Genomic DNA, 20,448 nt, shown 5'->3' with positions numbered 1-20,448 from the left:
CAAAGGAGCTCCCGATGACAGAAAAAACACAGGCCGACTCTGTGCTGTCCAGTGAGTGTGAGTGTGTGTGTGTGGGGGGGGGCTTCTGGTGAGCAAAACCAGGGCCTCGCACCCTGGGGCGGCCCCCCTCACCCTCCCAGCCTTACCCATGCTCTCTGCTTGCCAGAGGACTGTGACTGCGACAGAAACTGGGGCACTTTGGGGCGATGCTCAGGGGTTCCTCCTGGCTCCGCACTCAGGATCACTCCTGTGCTCGGGGACCACGTGGGATGCCGGGGATCGAACCCGGGTCGGCTGCGTGCAGGGCAAACGCCCTCCCCGCTGTCCCATCTCTCCAGCCCCAGCTCAGGGGCCCTTGTCAGCTAAGGCCACAGGCCCGGGGCCACAGGCAGCAGCAGCTCAGGAGGGACGGGGCCTGCCTGGAAACCCCCTCCCGCCTCACCCCTCCAGCTGCCCGGCCGCAGGCCAAGGTCTGTCCCCTCCAGCGCCCTCTGGTTCTCCTGCTTCCTGTGGGGAACCTTGGCCACAGGGACCCCGGCGTGGGGGGGGCTGCAGCCACGAGGGCACCCCCCGGGGACAGAACTCGGGGCTTTGTCCACGCCAGACACGCCCTTCACCTTGCCCCCCTCATGGCCTTCAGAAGCAGGACCCGTCTGGCAGTTTGGGGAGAGCCAATTCCCCACAGATTCTCCCTGGCAGACTCAGGAAGGGGGCGGAGTCTCACCTCTCTGGATCCGGGTGCTGTGGGGCCTCGGGAAGTGAATCCCCCTCTCTGTGCCCCCGCAGATGGTGCTCCCCTCTCAGGAAAGGGAGGTGACGGGCTCCCCAGGAGGACAGGAGATGCCCAAGGCTGTCACGCCTGTGGCTGAGAGCCTGTTCAGACCCGGGCTCTGGGGGCCCGCGGGGGAGAGGGCGGCCAGGGGTGCCGGCGGAGCTTCATCTGAGGACCCTGAGCTCGGGGAGATGGGGCGGCCCCCCCGCACGGACACCAGGCTCACGGACCCTCAGACTCAACAACACCCACCCACAGACGCAAAGGCCATGGGACAGTCAGCCGCACACACGGGAGCACACATGCACACACGCAAAGGCACACGCATGCACACACATGCACAGGCACAAAGACAGGTGGGTTCATGCATGTGCACTCACATGCATGCATCTACACACATGCACACACAGGCAGATGGGTTCATGCATGTGCATACATAACACATGCACACATGCGCCCACATGCATGCACATGCACACGTACATACACACAATACATATGTGCACACACGCACACACACAAAGGCAGATGGGTTCGTGCATATACACATGCACACATGTGTACACATGCAAGCACACAAGCAATACACGCATGCACACAGACACACGTGCATAAAGGCAGATCCATGCATGTCCACATGCGCACTCACACACAGATGTGCGCATGGACGCACACACATACGCACACACAGTTGGTCCGTTTTGTTCTCGGGGCCGGAGCCCGAGGCCGCCCGGCAGCTGCCTGCCTGTCTGTCTCTGGAACAAGCCTGCATTGATCTGGAGAGGGTCAGGGGTCAGCCTGCCGCTAAATAGTGTCATTCCCGTCCCAGCCCCTCCTGCGGCTGGATCCACCGTCCATTCATCACCAGCATCCCCGGCCTCGGGCTCCACGGATGGACAGAGGACGGCAGACGGGGACCCGCCCCCCCACGCGGAGCCTCAGCAGCGTCTGGGGCGGGGGGGGGTGCTGGCCCCACCGGGTGGGCAAGAAGGCAGCGGGCGTGGTGCGTTTCCTCCTCCGTCAAGGGTGGCTGGCCCACCTGGAGAGGCCTTTGTCCCTGTGGTCACACCTGCCGGTGCTCGGGGACCACGCGGGGCCTTGCGCATCCAGGCGGGTGCCGGCCGGAGCTGCCGTCCTCCGAGAGGGCAGACACCCCTCGGCGTGTTGGACCCGGAGCCCGCGGGGAGCCAGGCCTGTCGGGGGAGGGGACGGGGCGAGGGTGCCGGGATGCAGGTGGCAGAGGCAGTCTGGTGCAGTGGGCGGGGCTGCTCCCCTGGGGTGGGACTGAGCAGGGCTCAGAGCCCAGGTCCATGGGGCCAGCAGGGTCACCACAGAGAGGGCGGCAGCGAGGCCAGGGGTTGGGGGAGGACCCTGTGCAGGGAGGGGGGTGTGGGTACAGCCGGGACACGGGGTGTCCGGAGCAGAGGTGAGAGGAGCCGGTGGGTGGGAGCCAAGGGTCGGGGGGTGAGGGAGGTGGCACAAGACGCGGCCGGAGCCCCTCGACCTGCAGCTCGAGCCAGGACGGGATCTGAATTACGTCAAGACCACGGGAAGGGGAGCTGGAGCGATAGCACAGCGGGGAGGGCGTTTGCCTTGCACGTGGCCGACCCGGGTTCAAATCCCAGCATCCCATATGGTCCCCTGAGCACCGCCAGGGGTGATTCCTGAGTGCAGAGCCAGGAGTGACCCCTGTGCGTTGCTGGGTGTGACCCAAAAAGCAAAAAAAAAAAAAAAAAAAGACCACGGGAAGCGGTATCTGAGCACTGAACCAGGAGCAGACCCTGAGCACCGCCGGGTGTGGCCCCAACCCCACCCGCTCAAAGAGTCACTTCCCCGGGGCCAGAGAGATGGAACGGCGGGTAAGGGTCGCCGTGCACGTGGCTGCTCCCCGCTGGTGCCCAAGCCGGCCAGGAGTGACCCCGAGTGCCGGAGTCTCCCACCATCCCGTCCCCCGACTCCTCCCAGGCCCGAGCCGGCTGGTTCCGGAGCCCGGCTCACAGCGAGGCGTCGCTCCCTTATTGATTCCTGCTTGTTCCTGGTGTGCTGAGCAGGGTTTTCTTTTGCCCTGAGATAACTTAGCTGGTTTCAGCAAATACAAGAGCAGCAAAGCAATTTCCCACCCCCACAAGGACAGTTGTCCCCCCCCACCATGCCCACCCTCCACCGGGCACCCCACGCCCCCCCCTGCCCTGGGCACCCGCATCCCGGCCCCTGCAGTAACCTCCTTCTGTGGGCAGAATCTCCGTGTTTGAGTTTGGTTCCGCTGCTCTCTCTCTGTCTCTTCACCCCTGCACGAGTGAGGCGGCAGGCAGGGTCTGTCTTTCCCTCACGATGGACAGACGGCCCTCAGGGGCCGTCCAGGCCCGTCCAGGGGGGACCATGTGTCTCAGCCCCGCTGCTGGGAATGACCCGGCACAGGTGCGTGCGCCTGCTCGAACCCGTGTCCTGACGTTCTTCAGATAAACTACCCAGGAGGGGAGTTGCCGGCCCCCGCGGCCGTTCTGTTTCCACAGAGGCCCCCCCGCCCCCCCCACCGTCTACACCCGCTCCAGCCGGGCCCTCAGAACTGCCCGTCTGCGCCCTCATGTCAACACTCAGCGTCCTCGACTCTGCGACGAGCCTCTGGAGCAGGTGTGAAGGGGGAACCTCGGGGCGGCTGGATTTGCATTTCCGTGATGATGAGCGATGGGCGGCCCTCCCGCGGGCTGCTGGCCATCTGTCTGTCTGTCTGCCCGGCCAGGCACACGGCGCTTCTCCGCCTCTCGGGGCTTCGAAGCCCGGGCTCGGCCTGGCCCGGGAGTCTGGCGCGAGCCCGGCCCCCTCTGGCCCGTCACGCTGGCTTGCCCCGCTCACAGCCCAGCATCCTGCATAGCCCCCTGAGCACTGCCGGGAGGGACCCCTGAGTGCAGAGCCGGGCGGAAGCCCTGGGCCCCGCCAGGTCTAACCCCCACCAGAGAAATAAAGAAAGAAAATGTGGGTCGAGGTCAGGAAGGGAAGTGGCTCCTGCCCACGCCTGCACCAACCCCCCCCAGGTTCTGGGGACCTTCTGTACCCCACCTGTGCCCCCGCCCCACAGTAGGAGGGAGTCCCCCACAGGCCAGACAGGGGGGCGGGGGGCCAGCCCAGGTCAGGCCCTTCCTAATCCCGCCCCGAGGTTCCTTCCCAGAGAACTGACTCCTCCATCCAGTGCTCCAGCCCCAGAGAACTGACACCTCCATCCAGTGCTCCAGCCGCACCACCAGCGCCCGCCGTCCCCTCCCCCTGCCTCGTCCCCCTGGGCGAGGGGCGGGATGGGCCGCAAGAGCCAGGTCTGGCTTCGCCGCCGCCGTTGGGCCACTCCCTGACATCTGATTTCATCAGCGCCCAGAGGCCCGGGAGATGCCCAATGGTCTGGGGGCAGTGGGCAGCCCCCTGGACCCTGTCGGGGGCCACCCACAGGCCGGCACTAGCCCCCGAGCACTGCCAGGTGTGGCCTAAGCGAGGAACGAGAAGGTTCCACCATGAAACTAGATTCTACCCCATCATCAGGGAGGAAAAATTCTATCAGAAACAAGCTGCGGCCGAGCCAGGCGGGGGGGTGGGGTGGGGGGAGAGATGGAAAAGGAGCTTTGCCCACGTCCCGGCCGGGGCGAGATGCCTCTCAGACTCTGTTTACTCTGTGGGGAACCCTTGGCCCTCGCCCTCCCTCCGGGGAAGGAGGCATTCTCCCCCTCCCTCTCTCTCTCTCTCTCTCTCTCTCTCTCTCTCTCTCTCTCTCTCTCTCTCTCTCTCTCTCTCTCCCTCTCCTACTCCCTCTCTCCCTCTCCCTCTCCCTCTCTCTCTCCCTCTCTTTCTCCCTCTCTCCCTCCCTCTCCCTCTCCCTCTCCCTCTCCCTCTCTCCCTCTCCCTCTCTCCCTCTCCCTCTCTTTCTCCCTCTCTCTCTCCCTCTCCCTCTCTCCCTCTCCCTCTCCCTCTCCCTCTCTCTCTCTCCCTCTCTCCCTCTCTTTTCCTCTCTCCCTCTCTCCCCCTCTTTCCCTCTCTCTCACCCTCTCTGCCTCTCTCTCCCCCTCTCTTCTTCTCCCTCTCCCTCCCTGTCTCCATCTCTCCCTCCCTCTCTCCCTCTCTCTTTTCCTCTCTCTCTCCCTCTCTCTTTTCCTCTCTCCCCCTCTCTCTCCCTCTCTTCTTTTCCTCTCTCCTCTCCCTCTTCATCTCTCCCTCCCTCCCTCCCTCTCTCTCCCTCTCTCCCTTTCTCCCTCTCTCTTCTCCCTCTCTCTCTTTCCCTCTCTGCCTCTCTCCTTCTCTCTCCCTCTCTCTGTCTCTCCGTCCCTCTCTCCCTCCCCTTTTCCCCCTGGGGAGCACACCCGGGTGCTCAGGGCTCGCTCCTCGCGCCCTCACCCCTGCGCTGAGCCAGCCCCACATGCCAGACGAGTGCCGAGTGCCGTTGGCCCTGAGCGTCCTCCCCAGCCCCCAGACCCTTCCTTCAAGGCCACTGACAGTCTGGCTCCAAACGGAGTGGAACGTGAGCCTGCTCCTGGGTCCCCGGAGGGCCCCGGCCTGTCACGCCGTCCTCACGGGCGAAGCTCAGGGCGGCTGGACAGACGCAGGGGTTCGAGGAAAGGGCGTGAGGGACGGACGCTCCTGGGGCGGTGCCTGGAGCCCAGGCTGAGCGCAGTGGGAGGGGCCAGCAGCGGAGGGGGGGGGCTCCGGGTCCGACTCAGAAGCCCCAGAGCCATTTGGGCTGGGCTGGGAGCCCGGAAGCCTGGGAGACCCAGTTCGTGGGGAGTGAAGCCGGAAGCCGCCCCCAGGAACCCACAGGTCGCCACAGGGAGCACCAAAAAGGGACCCGAAACTGGAGCAGGTTCCGGAAAATTCTGCGTCCCAGCCCCAGGCGTTTTTTCTGCTGTCTTCAGGGCTGGAGCAATAGCACAACAGGTAGGGCGTTCGCCTTGCACGCGGCCGACCCGGGTTCGATCCCTCCGTCCCTCTCGGAGAGCCCGGCAAGCTACAGAGAGTATCCCACCCGCACGACAGAACCCGGCAAGCTCCCCGTGGCGTATTCGATATGCCAAAAACAGTAATAACAAGTCTCACCATGGAGACGTTACTGGTGCCCACTCGAGCAAATCGATGAGCAACGGGATGACAGTGACAGTGTCTTCAGCCAGACCACGGCCCAGTTGGCCGGCGGGGACGGGTCACTCAGCAAGGCGGGTCAGTCCTGACCCAAGCCCAGCCCCTCTGAGTGGCCCCCAGAGCCGCTGCCCGAGGCTGGCCGGAGGACCCACCCACACAGAGTGGGGGTCTGCAAACAGGGGGCGGGAGAGGGCGGCCCTCCCCCCCGCCCCCGCGGGTCTGCAGACCTCACCTGTCGCTGCCCGTAGGGGGCGTAAGTCTCCCCAGCCCTCAGGGCCCGCCCTTCCCAGGGCCACAGCCCAGCTCCGCGTGGTGCCCAGGCCGGGCACGGGCCAGCCTGTCTCTCAGCCACAGGCCCGAGTTTGAGCCCCAGTGCTGGTCACTTGACCAGGAGCCACTGGAGACACCCGGTACCACGGGAGTCACACGGCAAACTGGAGGGGGGGGGGGGGAACAACACCAGGTAATGAGGGCTCTGAAGACAACCGTCTCTCTCCATCTCTGTCTCTCTCCCCCTCTCTCTGGCCCTCCCTTTCTCTCTCTGCCTCTCTGTCTCTCTCCCTCTCTATCTCTCTCCCTCTCTCTCTGTCTCTCTCCCTCTCTATCTCTCTCCCTCTCTCTCTGTCTCTCTCCCTCTCTCTTTCTCTCTCTCTCTCTCTCCCTCTCTTTCTCTCTGTCTCTCTCCCTCTCTCTGTCTCTCCATCTCTCTCCCTCTCTCTCTTTCTGTCTCTTTCCCTCTCTCTGTCTCTCCCTCTCTATCTCTCTGTCTCTCTGCTCTCTGTCTCTCTCTGTCTCTCTCTCTGTCTCTCTCTCCCCCCCCCCCAGGCATTGTGGTTTACAATATCGATACTGGGAGGTTATTAAAATATCCCTTTACCTACTCTTAACCCTCAGATCTTGTCCAGCGTGATCCGACTCTGGACAAGATCTGAGTGAGACAGAGACAGAGAGAAGAAAAGTGTCTGCCATAGAGGCAGGCGGGGGGGTCGTGACGGGAGGGAACCTGGGGACACTGGTGCTGGGGAATGTCCACTGGTGGAGGGACGGGTGTCGGGACACTGTATGACTGAAACCCGACCATGAACAGCTTTGTGAGGGTCTGTCTCACCGTGATGTGATTATATATATATACATATATATGTGTGTATATATAATTAAATTAAAAAAGCAGAGCGTTTCCTCTTGAACCTGGCTGACAGCTGTCACACACAGTTGCCCTCTTACTCCCATGCCGAGGGACTCTCAGGGATGCCGCCTCGGGAAGCGGGTCAGCGGGCAGCCCGGGGTGCGAGATGGGGAGAAAGAAGAGACGAAGGGACGCCCAGAACCTGGGGTGGGGGGCGGGGTCTGCAGCCACGTGCTTGAAACGGGGTGAGCTTTCCATGTTCGACTGTATTGCCATGGAACTGGTCCCCCCACCAGGAAAACAAACTCCCCCCAATATCTTCAGCGTCCCCCCTCCCCGATCCTCCAGCCTCAATTCCTCATTCCTTCGTCTTGTGACCGTGGGCGGTCACCTGCTCTGAGCCTCATTCTGGGCTCCGACAGGTCTTGACCCTCTAGCTGGACAGGAGGGAGGAAGTGGGAAAGAGATAAGATGCGGGGGGGCCAAGGGGCCGAGAAATCCACCAAGAGGTTTGGGTTTTCTTTTGCAGCAGGGAGGGGAGGGCGGGAGGCTGGAGGCCCGGCCAGGTGGAGTTGGTCTGGTCTGTTCTCCGGCCAAACTGCCCCATGGGGCGACAGCGTGGACTGGGGGAGAAGGGGTGACCAGGGAGGGGCCCTGCAGGGCTCGGGGGAGGCGGGAGAAGAGAGGGGAGAGGAGGAATGATCCCGGAATTTTTTTAATTGTCATTAGGGAGCCAAGGCTTGCAAAGCTCCTGCCGGCTGTGCTACACAGACCAGACCCTCCAGCCCAACCCTCCCCCACGGATCCGCTCCCAGGGCCTCCCCGCCCCAGCCCACTTAGATGCTTGAACTCCATCACCCGCACCTGGAGGGTCTCTGCACCCCTGGGAGTCTTCGCAGAGGAGCTGATGTTGGGGACCCAGGCCTGAGTCTCTCCCTAAGGATCCAGGGGAGGGGTTCACATCCAGCAAAATGCACCTCAAGAATCCCAACCTAGGGCTGGAGCGATAGCACGGCGGGTAGGGTGTTTGCCTTGCAAGCGGCCGACCTGGGTTCGATCCCCAGCATCCCATATGGTCCCCCAAGCACTGCCAGGAGCAATTCCTGAGTGCAAAGCCAGGAGTAACCCCTGAGCATTGCTGGGTGTGACCTAAAAAGCAAAAAAAAAAAAAAAAAATCCCAACCTAGGGCTGGAGTGATAGCACGGCAAACAGGGCCTTTGCCTTGCATGCAGCCAGCCTGGGTTCGATCCCCGGCATCCCATAGGGTTCCCTGAGCACCGCCAAGAGTGACTCCTGAGTGCAGAGCCAGGAGTAACCCCTGAGCATAGCTGGGTGTGACCCAAAAAGCCAAAAAAAAAAAAAAGAATTCAAACTCATGGGGACCAGAGCGATAGCACAGAGGGAGGGCATTTGCCTTGCACAGTGTGGACTCGGGTTCGATCCCTGGGATCCCACATGGTGCCCCATGCACCATCCGGAGTAATTCCTGAGCAAAGAGGCAGGAGTAAACCCAAGCGTTGCTGGGTGAGACCCAAAAAGCCAAAACAATAATCATGATATTATTATTATATTATGTTATAATATAATTATATTATACATATTTATGTTATATATATTAAATGTATTATATTTATTATATTATATAATAATATATTATAAGAAGGGAGGGAAGGAGGGAGGAAGGAAGGGAGGGAGGGAGGGAGGGAGGGAGGGAGGGAGGGATTCTATACTTCTGGGCATGGCCCGTGGGCAGGTCCCGGGTGGGGGGAGGAGCCCGCTCTGGTCAGCACCTATCCAGGTGGTGCCCTCAGGATGGAGCTTTCCTGTCCCCGCCCCCCCAGCTGACACCGATGCTAGTGACTGTCTTCAGGAGCAGGACGCCCCCGAATGGGACCACCGCAGCCGGGGCTTCTCACAGGGAGCACAGCCCACCCCAGACACATTCAGGGACTGCTTCTGGGGCCCCTCCATGGCCAGGACCCCTACAGCCAGGACCCCCTCTACAAACAGGACCCTCTACAGCCAGGACACCCTGTATAGTCAGAGCACGCTACAGCCGGGACCCCCTACAGCCGGGACCCCCTCTCAGCTGGGACCCTCCATGGCCGGGACCCCCTACAGCTGGGACCCCCTCTCAGCTGGGACCCTCCATGGCCAGGACCCCCTACAGCCAGGACCCCTTCTCAGCTGGGACCCTCCATGGCCGGGACCCCCTACAGCCGGGACCCTCCATGGCGGGAGCCACCCGCTGCTTTACTCCTGCTCATGTTCTGATACCGAGAGCAGCGGGGCTCAGGGCCCGACCCACTCAGCTGTCACTGCACTTTTGCCCCATCCATTAGGGTCCCCCTAGCATCCCGGGTGTAGCCCTGGTGCCCCAGTGCGCAGGTGGCCTGGGAGACCCGCACTGCAGGGCCCGAGCAGCCCCACACCCTCAGGCCGGAGGGGCCTCCCACGCCTCCTGAGCACTGCCGGGAGCCCCTAGAGCAATTTTTTAAAAATTAAATATGTGTGTATTTCTCAGCTCTTTCAGCCACCTAACTCAGCAAAATGATCTGTTTCTTCTGTCATTCTATTTCTCCTGGTTTGCTGATACGGAAAGGGGCCCCAGAGAGACAGACAGACAGACAGACAGAATAACAAACCCCAAAGCCCCCAAGTGCCCAGGAAAAACACGTGAATGGTAAGGAATGGAGCACGGGCCACCCGCAGGCCACGGCTCGGCCCCCGGGGTCCCAGACGCCCACAGACATGGTGCAGGGCTGACATTGGCTGAGGCTTCCCTGTGAGGCCGTGAGCCCCGGGGGAGGTGGCAGCTGGGAGGGTGAGGGGCACCACGGGCTCGGACCCCAGGCTGGCCCCCATGCCCAGCACCTGCTTCCCACTGGGCCCAGACTTAACTCACAATCCCTGTTTTGGCGGCCCGCACCTCAGCAGACAGCCGCACCCACGGTACACACGAACAGCCTGCATCCTCGGTATACACGGACGGCCCGCATCCTCGGTACACACATAGCCCGCATCCATGGGACACACGGACAGCCTGCATCCTCGGTACACACATAGCCCGCATCCTCGGTACACACATAGCCCGCATCCATGGGACACACGGACAGCCTGCATCCTCGGTACACACATAGCCCGCATCCTCGGTACATACACACAGCTCACATCCATGGTACACCCACACAGCTCACATCCTCGGTACACACACATACGGCCCGCATCCATGGTACACACGGACAGCCCGCATCCTCGGTACACACATAGCCCGCATCCATGGTACACACATACGGCCCGCATCCATGGTTAACCTTGGAAGGCCTGCATCCTTGGTACACACACACAGCTCACATCCACGGTACACACATAGCCCACATCCTCGGCACATACACACAGCTCGCATCCATGGTACACACACAGCCTGCATCCGTGGTACACACACAGCCTGCATCCATGGTGCCAATTTCTGGTCAACATCTTACCCTCCCCCACCCCAGGGAACAGGAGAGGTGCACAGGTCACAGGGTCCGGAATTCAGATTAGGGAGTGCCCCCCACTTAGCAAGAGGGTTCGTTGCAAAAAATGATGTTTCTATGGTTTGGTTTAGGGACCACATCTGGCAGTGCCCAGGACCGGTGCTCAGCCCAGTGTCCCGGCTGTATCGGGTGTCCGGCTGTAGAGGGAGTCCGGCTGTAGAGGGTGTCCGGCTGTAGAGGGAGTCCGGCTGTAGAGGGTGCCCGGGCTGTAGCGGGCGTCCTTGATCTACAGGGTGCCCCAGCTGCACAGAGTCCCAGGATCAGTGCTCAGGGGTCTCTCCTGGTGGTGCTCTGGGAATAGTGCTCTGGGAATCAAACCTGAGCCTCCCGCACACAAGCTCGTGCTCAGCCTATTGCACCCTCTCTCTCTACCCCACAAGAACAAACAATCTTGACGTCATACCCAGTGGTACATGGAGCACTTAGAACAGAGTCATCTCTGAAAGACACGGCCACTGTATCAAAGGGTGACATGACCTCTCAGGGCCCAGACAAGGCCTCTGGGACGCTGTTGTGGGGGGTTGAGGCCTCCGCTGGTCTGGACCGCGATTCTCTCAAACCTCACCTCCCGTCTCTGCTCCAGATCTGAACACACTGGACCCAGGTGGGCCGGAGTAACAGTACAGCTGCGAGGGCGTCTGCCTTGCACACAGCGACCTGGGTTCGATCCCCAGCATCCCGTACGGTTCCTCATGCATCGCCAGGAGTCATTCCTGAGTGCAGAGCCAGGAGGAACCCCTGAGTATCGCTGGGTGTGACCCCTGAGTGCAAAGCCAAGAGCACAGAGCCAGGAGTAAGCCCTGAGCACTGCCCGGGGGCCCCCAGTCCCACTGTAAAGGCTCACTCTGGGGAGTCAGGGCCCCCGAGGCCACCCCCAAAATGCTCCAGGCTGTTCCACTTTCCAGCCGAGGAGGCCGGGTCTCAGAAAGGCCGGATCTTCCCACCTGCTCCCGCTGGCCAGCGGCGCCTCCGGCTGACGGCTCACTCCACCCCTGCACGGGGAAACGGGCTCTGCGGAGTCCAGCCTCACCTCCTCCCCTCTGTCCTCTGCTCCCCTCCCCTCTCCTATACCAACCTGTTACACAAACAAAACATGCAAAGCCCCCGCGCAGGGGCCAGGGCGATGGCCCAGAGGGCTGGACCTGAGGGAGCCCCGGGCACCCTCCCTGGCACCGCAGCGTCCCTCAGGAGCGACCCCTGAGGACCACATCAGGGAAGGACCCCCAGCCGCTGAGTGGGAAGAGAACAAAGTTCACAGGAAGTCACCCCCTGGGGCTCTCCATGGCGTTTCCGAGGCACATCCCAGCCCACGGAGGAGAGATGAGGCCCGCCGAGGCCAGGCCAGGTGCCCACTGTCAGAGCCAGTCAGGGACGCGCCAGCGTCCAGTTCCAGGAGCCGAGCTGCTGACCAGACCCTGGGCTGCCTCGTCCACTCCGAGACGCGCTTCTCTGCCAATGGGGCACATGCCTCCCTCCTGCTGTTTTCCCAGCGTCTTTGGTTCGTACCCAGGCAGAGGCTGCAGACCCATCACGGGCAGACAGAAGGGGCCGGAGCGATGATAGCACAGCGGGGAGGGAGTTTGCCTTGCATGCAGCCGACCCAGGTTCAATCCCCACCATCCCATAAGCTTCCCCGAGCACCACCAGGAGTAATTCCTGAGTGCAGAGCCAGGAGCAACCCCTGAGCATCGCTGGGTGTGACCAAAGAGAAAGAAAACAAAAAGAGCAGATAGAAACTGCTCCCTGGGCCGCCCTCGCCGGACCTGGCCTCAGTCTCCAAATCCACCCCAAGACTGTGCCCATCTGGGTCCTTGGACAAACTTTTCTTTCTTCTTTCTCCAAAGGGGATCCCCCACCCCTTCCCGCCCCCGGCCTGGCCGGGGGCCCCGTCTCCTCCACCTCCTCCCGCAACTCCCTCTTGTCCTCTGTGTGCTCCCGCAACTCCCTCTTGTCCTCTGTGTGTTCCTGCATTCATTATTCATTCAGTCAACAAACACGTCATGAACAGCAACGTTCCAGGTACGGAGCTGGACACGGGGGACTCGACGGTGAACAAAACCAACAGTCTGTGCCCTCGTGGAACCAATATTTTATTAAGAAAGACAGATGCGGGGCGGGAGCGATAGCACAGCGGGGAGGGCATTTGCCTTGCATGCGGCCAACCCGGGTTCAATTCCCAGCATCCCATAGGGTCCCCAGAGCACCGCCAGGAGTAATTCCTGAGTGCAGAGCCAGTAGTGACCCCTGTGCATCGCCAGGTGTGACCCAAGAAGAAAAGAGAAAGAAAGAAAGAAAGAAAGAAAGAAAGAAAGAAAGAAAGAAAGAAAGAAAGAAAGAAAGAAAGAAAGAAAGAAAGAAAGAGAGAGAGAGAGAGAGAGAGAGAAAGAAAGAAAGAAAGAAAGAAAGAAAGAAAGAAAGAAAGAAAGAAAGAAAGAAAGAAAGAAAGAAAGAAAGAAAGAAGAAGAAAAGAAAGAAAGAAGGAAGGAAGGAAGGAAGAAAGAAGGAAGAAGGAAGAAGGAAAGAAGGAAGGAAGGAAGGAAGGAAGGGAAGGAAGAAAGAGAGAGAAAGAAAGAGAGAGAAAGAAAGAAAGAAATAAAGAAAGAAAGAAAGAAAGAAAGAAAGAAAGAAAGAAAGAAAGAAAGAAAGAAAGAAAGAAAGAGAAGGAAGGAAGGAAGGAAGAAAGAAAGAAAGAAAGAAAGAAAGAAAGAAAGAAAGAAAGAAAGAAAGAAAGAAAGAAAGAAAGAAAGAAAGAAAGAAAGAAAGGCGCGTGGTGCACCTGCACGTATACACAGGGTCGTTCTAGATACCTGCGTGGGCTCCGCCGACATGAGAGAGATGGGCCAGGCCAGGGGGCATCGACGGCTGCACCCGGGTGCGGGCAGAGGAGGGTGTCGGGCAGCTGGAACCCAGCGGCTGTGCAGGAGGAGCGCAGATAACGCGGTCGGGAGAGATGGCTTGGAGGAGCCGGCATGTCAGCAAGACCTAAGCGACAAAAGAACCGATCTCGTGAGAACCTGAGGGTGAGAGGGCCAACGGGGGGCTGGAGCGATAGCACAGCGGGGAGGGCGTCTGCCTTGCATGCGGCCGACCCAGGTTCTATTCCCAATATCCCATATGGTCCCCTGAGCACTGCCAGGAGTGATTTATGAGTGATTTATGAGCCAGGAGTAACCCCTGTGCGTCGCTGGGTGTGACCCAAAAAGCAAAAAAAAAAAAAAATGAGGGGCTGGAGCAATAGCACAGCGGGGAGGGCATTTGCCTTGCATGCAGCCTACCCAGGTTCAATTCCCAGCATCCCATAGGGTCTCCTGAGCACCGCCAGGAGTAATTCCTGAGTGCAGAGCCAGGAGGAACCCCTGTGCATCACCAGGTGTGACCCAAAAAGCAAAAAAAAAAAAATGAGGGCAAACGGATGCAAAGCTTTAGAGGGGAGAAAAACCGGGTAGACCCAGCAATGGGGTGGGGGGACGCAGAGGGGCAGAGAGAGGAGGTGTGGGGGGGCAGGAGCCCAGCCCCATGGGGTCCTGCAGAGCAGGGCGAGGAGGGAGGGTTTGTTCCAAGTGCCTCGGGGAGCCAGTAGAGGGTTAAAAGTGCGAGAATGGCACCATCTGATTTATGGTGCGAAAATCTACCTTAGTGATCTGGTGCGGAGAGCGGATTGCTGGGGAGGGCAGGGGTAGAGCCGGGCGGGCCGGCTGGGAGCTCGGGCTATAAAACAGCGGTGCTGCTGCCGTGGCTGGAGCGAGGGCGGCCAGGAGGAGGAGAGGAGAAGGAGATGAGTTGGAAATTATTGGGCTCCCGGCTAGGCGAGAGCGGGGCGAGCTGGGGGCGGGGGCAGCAGGCGCAGGAACGACTCCGGGTGTGGGTGGAGGAGATTGCGCAGGACCCCTCGCCAGGGAGCGGGCGCCGTCCTGGGAGTTGCCCCCACCCACGCGAGCACCGGAAGCCACTTCTTGGCCTCTCCGCTCTCAGTTCTCGCTTCGGGATTTGTAGCTCCCGGCTTCACACGGGCGTGCAGGGCGGCCCGGGCTCCCGCGTGGAAGGGGATTATAACGTCGCTGCTCCGGGCCCAGGAAAGCTCTCGGCGTGGCCACCAGGACGCCACGGAGCTGTCTGAACCCCCACAAGGACCCTAAGCGACTCAGTGAACATCTCTGAGCGTCAGCGGCCTCGTGTGTGGGACTGTGCCACGGGACGGGAAATCCAGCGCTCGGGACGGTTCCCCGGGGCACAGCTTTCCCTTTCTCCACTCAGGAGCAAGGGCTGTTCTCCCGTCATGTTCAGGCTCTGCCTTCTGAGAGGACCAAAGGCACGTGGCCCACAGAGCTGACTCCTCAGCCGCAGACCACTCCTCTACAAAACGACCTCCTCTGCCTTCACAGGAAAACTCCCTCTGGGACACCCAGCGGAAAGCCAGAGCGAACCTAGTCAGCGGCCTTCACAGGGGCCCTCTCCGGACATGTGGGCCATGCTAACAGCTCGGATTGATTGGCAGACCTGGGGGGTGGCTTGGGGGGCTGGAGGGGGGCTGGGAAGACCAGAGGAAGGGGCAGCTCTTGGCCTCCAGCCCTGGGGGACAGAGCATCACTGAGCTGCCCCCTGGGGACCAGGAGCAGCTTCCTGTGCCCCAGAGTGGGCGCACACCCACCCTCACCCGAGGGAGGAGGCGATTTCTTTTTGTTCCCTACACAAACTTCCCTGGACAGGTACCGCGTGCAAATGTGTGCACACAGGGATCCTTTAGCAACACGCCAGGCCCGGCAGCCACATAACATGGGGCACGCTTAGAAAATGAAGCATCGAATTAACCCTCTTCTGCCCAAGCTTCGCAGGGAGTCACGTGCTCCTCAATAAGCCGGAACAGTGTGATTCTGGGAGGGCTTCCCCCGATTCAAAGGGTTAAGCCGGGCTCACACCAGTACTTTGACCCTCACAGCTAAGTCCTCTGTTGACACAGGAGTAGACGCCTTAGTCCGTTTGCCTTCCTGTTCGATTCCCAATCCTCCGGGCTCTTATGTTTTTCTATCCAGGAAGTCAAGATGCCAAGGGTGCGACATTCCCAAGTCGAAACTTTCCCAAGTCTCCTGCCTCCTGCTCCAAAGAGACCGACCGGGCGGGCAGGCACTCGCTTGGCGTTAATTTCACTCTACTTCCAGGCTTTCAAGCGCGCATTTCTGCTTCACTGAGGGTAGAGATGGCCCCTGGCACCTTAAAATAAACCTTCCTGACATCATTGCTTTGGGAAGAAAGAAGACACCGTTTCTTAATCAACCATTGTGTGCCTCGGTATCGACAGATATACCTACACACGGGACGCGGGAGCTAAAGAAAGACAAAAGAAGGAAGTGACGGCAAGACAGAGAAAAATAAAGCCCTGGGCGAAGGAGCGCTAGAAAAGAGTGGGGCGAGGAGGGCAGGGCGGGCCCCAGGCCCCTCTCCCTGCCCGCCGACGGCAGCGGCGTCTTCAGCACCACGGCCAGTTCCCGCCTTTGTCTGGCTCCAAAGTGGCGGCTGCCACGCAAAGCCAGCACCCCGCTGTCGCACCCGCTCTCTGCCAGACCTGCTACAGGAGCGTGCAGGGGGGTGGGGGGGAGGTGGAGAGAGAGACTGAGAGACAGAGACAGAGAGAGACACACACAGAGAGAACTGCAGAGGATTCTCTGCGCAGAGATTCGGAGCAGCGGCTTTTCCTCCTCCCCGCATCTTCCGAAGCGGACCCCGAGTCTATCCCAGTGCCGCCAAGCCACTGGCTTTAACTCGATCCCCCGCACAACCTCGCCTCTGCCCGCGTGGTCTCGGGGGACAGTGGCCGTGGGGAGTGCTGGCTGGGCCTGGGATTTGTTTCACCGTCTTTGTCCCCCCCAGACCCCAACCACCTCCCACCTCCCACCCCAAGCTTTCATTCAGGAAGGCAGGAGACCCCGGCAGGCAGGGCCCCTGCCCCCTGAAGACACCCCACAGGCTGGGGACACGCGAGGACACCCGGAGCAGCTGGGCTTCACCCAGACCCCGAGCACCAAAGCGCGTAGAGGAAGCGCGGAGCCAGGGAGAAACAGCCTCCATGGGGCCCAAGCCAGGCCACCGCCTGACCCAGAAGCCCCCCGCGAGGAAGCAGCTTCACTCCCCATCACCAGAAGAAGCCCCGAGTTCCAGGCCCCCAAAGCCGCTGCTCAGGAACTGCTTCTCCAGGACCTTCCATCGGATGCAGGCAGCAAAGGTTTCCTCGGCCCCTTCTCAACCTGGGTTTAGGTCCCCTGGGCCCCTGGGGACCGGGCAGAGCGTTGGCGCAGTGCCCACACCCCGAGCCCCACACAAGCCTCTCCAGCCCCGAGTTGGGTGTCGTGGGTGTCTCCTGGCAAGCAGCCGGGGCTCGGCCAGCTCAGTTGCAATTTATCCCTCATGAGCTCGGTCCCCCCAAGTGGAACCGTAGGGTGGAGGTGTTGGGAGGGGAGTGGGGAGGGAGTGGGTGTCAGATGAATCCCCCACCTCCACCTCGGGGGAGGGACCCGCCTGACCAGCTGCAGAGGGGCTGGAGGAGGGAGAAAGGGCTCCTGGCACTGCTGGTCAGCCGGGGGTCCTGCACAGGCAGGAATCTTACAAACCAAAGGCCCGAGTCCCCTCATGCTCAGCCAAGCCGCCACTGCCCACTGGTTTGGCATTCAATGCTAAAATAACATACACCCACCCCTCCATCCCCTCCCAAAAATAAATAAATAAATAAATCCCCGGGAATTTTGTAGCTGAAACAATGATCTGGTCTCAGCCACCACCCCCTCCCCAAATTCCCTGTCCGTAGGAAACCGGCACGGGAAAGGCCCCTGGGCACGGCCGGGCAGGCCAAAGGGGTCTGGGAGGAAGAGCGATCCCTGCTGGGGTCCCCGCGGAGCAGAAGGGGAGCAGGGGGGTGAAGTTACTCGCCTGGGGAGGAGGGAGGTGGGGGTGGCCTTCCCGGGGCCCCTCCCGCCCTCCCGGAGTCCTGGGGCGTCCCTTCAAACCCCCGCCAGCTCGGCTCCGCTCCACGCCACAGTTCAGCCAGACGGGCCGGGTAAACCGTAAACCTCCGCTTTCCGATGCAGATTTCCCTTTTAACACCTTCTAAACAAAGGCTAATGAGGCCACTGCATTACTCTATCAACACACAATCATTAGCAGTCGAGAAGCGCATACACACACACACACACACACACACGAGTGTGCTTGTGCGCATGCACACACATACACACACACACACACACACACACATACACAAATGCACACCCCGGACAGCCAAAGTCGGGAATTGTGACAGGAACCCATATTAGGCTAACAAAAAGGAGGTGGGGATATGCAGAGGAGGTGGGGGAGGGGGAGGCGAGGCGGAGAAGGGGGAGAGGAGGTGAGGTGTGCGGCGGGGGAGACGCGGGGGAGAAAAGGGCCCTTGAGAGAAAAGGAAGAAGATTCCCAAGTCAGGGCCGGCCTCATTGACAGGTTGGGGGTCCCTGGGAAACGTTTCCTCCGTTGGGGTCCAGAGTCTCCAGGAACAGGGTGGCAGGCGTCCTAAAATCAGCCCCCACCCCCCACGGCCGAGGGGAAAGAGGTCGGAGCCTCCCAACCCCCAGTCCTGCGAGCCCCTCCGCCACTGGCCCCACCGCACCGGCCCACCTGGGATCTGCGCCCCCGAGGGTTGTTGGCGGGGCGGCCGCCAAGGCACAACTCCCAATCTCTCCTTCTCCAAACAAAAGCGTCCGCGGTTCCCTCCCAACTTGGGAGGCTGGCCCGCAGCTTTCCGCCTCCGCTCCCCGGGGTCTCCCTCTGGCCCCTGCACCCTCCAAACAACGGAGTCCCGTTTGGGGCCGGAAGGTCCCAAGCCCAAGAGCGGAGCAGGCAGCAGTGGGGGGTGGGGGGGGGAATGTTTGCTCTGGGAGCGCATTCCGGGAGCCCGGGCTGCGGGAAGGAGAAAGAGGACGCCGTGCTCCGCCCAGCCCCGGCCACGAGCCACGGGGTCTCTAAGCCGGCTGGAGACTGGGACCAGCTCCCACGCCCGCTCGGGGGTCGCATCCCTGGGAACTGAGAAGGGCAGGCTGCTCCCCTCTCCCCCTCATCCCTGCCAGAACTGGACCTGAACCGCACCGGGGGCTGCCACTAGCTTCCAGCACACCCCCCAGCCTGGCCCGGTGGAGAGCCCACCACAAATTCCTGCTCGGCTTCGGGTCCCAAAGCCACAGACTCGTGCTGAACCGCCCCGGCACCATCCGCTGCCTGCAGGAGGCCCTTAAAATCCCATCTGGCACAGACACCGAACTAGGGTTCTGTTCTGGCCCATGAAGGGGGGGGTTGAGGGTGTAAGTTATTGAACGATGGATAAATGGAGGGGGGATGGGAGGAAGGAAGGGAGGAGGGAGGGAGGAAGGGAAGGAGGGAAGCAGAAAGGAAGGAAAGAAGGAAAAAGAAAGGAAGGATGGATGGAAGGAAGGAAGAGGAGGGATGGAAGGCAGGATGGATGCAGGGAAGAGAGAAAGAACGAAGAAAAGGAGGAGAACGGGAAGAAGGAAGGGAAGGAAGGAAGGAAGGAAAGAAGGAAGGAAGGAAGGAAGGAAGGAAGGAAGGAAGGAAGGAAGGAAGGAAGGAAGGAAGGAAGGAAGGAAGGAAGGAAGGAAGGAATCGAGGGAGGGAGGAAGGGAGGGAGGGAGGGAAGGAGGGAAGGAATTTGCTGCCTTTTTGATTAAACATTCCAGGCCGGGCCTGCCCAGTCACGGAAACCCGTTAATTAAGCAGCGCGCACTTCAGCTGACCGGAAGGGCCCGCGCCCCGCAGAGCTTTCTGGAGACCAAGAGTCCGGGGCGAAGCGACGGGGCGAGCCGGCCACTCCTCCCCACGCAGCCGCGCACAAACCAGACACGGTCCCCGCCAGAGCTCGGGACTGCCCCCAGCTGGCGGCCCCCGAGGGCGGTCCCTCGCCCCCATCCCGCCCCACCCCACCACCCCCATTCCTCCCGCAACCTTCTGCACCCCAGCGCGGACGCGAGACCGGAGCCTGCGCCGCGCCTCCGGGCGTCCACCGCGGTCACCCCGCGAGCGCGTCGGGCATCTGGAGAGGGGCTCGGCTCCCCGGGGGTCGCGGAAGCGCCACCCCAGCTCCCTTGCGGGCGGCTCGGGGGGTCCGACGTTGGGCGGCGGCGCGGGCCGGGCGCGGCGGCGCGGCGGGGCGCCGGGAGTGTGTGCGCGGCGCGGCCTATATTTACACCCCAAACAAAATAATTACACTTTTGTCGGAGGGAGAAAGCCAGTGATTAGGCGCGGGCTCTTTGCGGCAAAACAGTTTCTCAGTGGTGCACCAGTATAATTTTTCACGGCTGGCTGAAATCAAAGAGGGGAGGTAATGAATCCGGCGAGCAATTTAAATTTACAATTTGTAACGCGGCCGCCGCGGCCGCGCAGGCCCGACCGAGAGCGCAGCTTTGGGGCGCTTGTTTAATGTTAAAGCCGCGCGGGGTCCGGGGTAGGGGGCGGTGGGGAGGGGGCGGAGGATGCGTGGTGGTGGTGGCGGGGAACGGGAATGACCCAAGTCGGGCTGAGGACCCGGCAGATTCTTCCAAGCTCCAACGGGAAGAAAGGGGACTAGGGCGCATTATCCAGGCTTCTTCCTCCAGCGCGCGCGTCCCCCCAAGAAACCCGGCGCTACTTGGAGACCGGGTGGGTTCAGCGGGGCGTAGAGAAAGTCGAGATCGGCTGCTACCCACCCACCCCCCACCCCCGCAGGAGTCCCAGGGGAGGAGGAGAACAAAGTGACCCAAGCATCGCTGCAAAGAAGCCGGTAGCGGCGCCGCGCTCCCCACGCCCGGGAAAGGAGTCCCCCTTTCGCGGCAACCTCAAATCCCGGGGTCCAGACGGGCGTTCCCCGGAGCTGAGCTGAGCGCGC

This window comes from Sorex araneus, chromosome 9 (assembly GCF_027595985.1).
Source record: "Sorex araneus isolate mSorAra2 chromosome 9, mSorAra2.pri, whole genome shotgun sequence".
In the NCBI taxonomy this organism is placed as follows: Eukaryota; Metazoa; Chordata; class Mammalia; order Eulipotyphla; family Soricidae; genus Sorex; species Sorex araneus.
The sequence above is the reverse complement of the archived record's forward strand: the minus strand, read 5'-3'. Positions refer to the sequence as shown.